The sequence below is a fragment of the Notothenia coriiceps genome, unplaced genomic scaffold, assembly GCF_000735185.1.
Source record: "Notothenia coriiceps isolate Sejong01 unplaced genomic scaffold, NC01 NC01_scaffold00037246, whole genome shotgun sequence".
Taxonomy (NCBI): domain Eukaryota; kingdom Metazoa; phylum Chordata; class Actinopteri; order Perciformes; family Nototheniidae; genus Notothenia; species Notothenia coriiceps.
This window is the reverse complement of record NW_011369947.1, coordinates 13,537,848-13,538,936: the sequence shown is the minus strand read 5'-3', so window position 1 is coordinate 13,538,936 and position 1,089 is coordinate 13,537,848.

Here is a 1,089-nt window from a genome sequence, read left to right as displayed (position 1 = left end):
AGCTAGTTAACATTTTGCCAATAAATAAGTCACTATTGGCTTATTACCTTCTTTGCAACTACTCTTTACACAAAGCTGAAGCTGGTCCAACCTCTATAAGTGCCTAAAAAGTTGTTCCCCTCGTCATTACTTTCAAAGGGGTCCAGGGAGAATCCGAAGGTTCTAGGTCTCCCAAGAGCACCAACAGTGGACGAGTACAGGGATAGGCTCGAGTAACATAGAATTGGATTTGCCCTGGGTTTAAATAGTCATTCTCAATCGGAATGGTATATATTGTAGTGAGCTTAATTTTAGAACAGTAGTATTGTTTGTTGTACGCTAGAATAGATGTCCTGTTATTTCTGGATGGGTTGCCACTCACAGAAAATCTGTGTTTGTACACATCCTCCTCCTTATATCGGGAAGATTGACTACAGAATTATGCTGATGATGTAAAGGGGGATTTGTTTTTATTATGTCTGATTTTTTCATTGTTGCAGTTTTTCATAGGTTGTGATACATAGCTGGCGATAACGCAGGATAAAGGAAAAGTTTTCATTCTCTACCCACATTTTGGGGCAGGCCTCCTGCAGGGAGACCTGTTCGAGAAACACTAGAATTCCCTGAAGCAAGCTGGAAAAACACTGTTGAAGGACCTACAACATACTAGGACTAGGAAAGTCATCAGACGGACTGTCCCTCGTTTATGACACGGACAAGTTCAGGGCTTGCAGTGGTGCTGTTAATTGCTCCTGTTTGTGTTGTCACAATTGCAGGGAGACTTTTTAAGAGACTGTCGTCTTCTGAGGGGTTCATTGTGAAACAACCATGGCTACGTGGGACTGAGGCAGAGGTGGGGGGGGGCTTTTTTTTTTTGCGTTCACAACTCTGAACAAAGGAGTCAAGCTACTATTTTTGAAGGAAACGTATGACCACAGGACGCGGTGTATATGCTTCATGGCTATGTGTTCAGTTAGTGAAAGAGGATATTAGCAGCATTTCCTGACTTCACTCAAGAATCAGTTCTTGAGAGGTTTGCCCTAGAAGGAGAGAAGGGGGCGAAAATTCTCCTCTCATTTCCGTCTCACGCCACACAAACACACACACAAC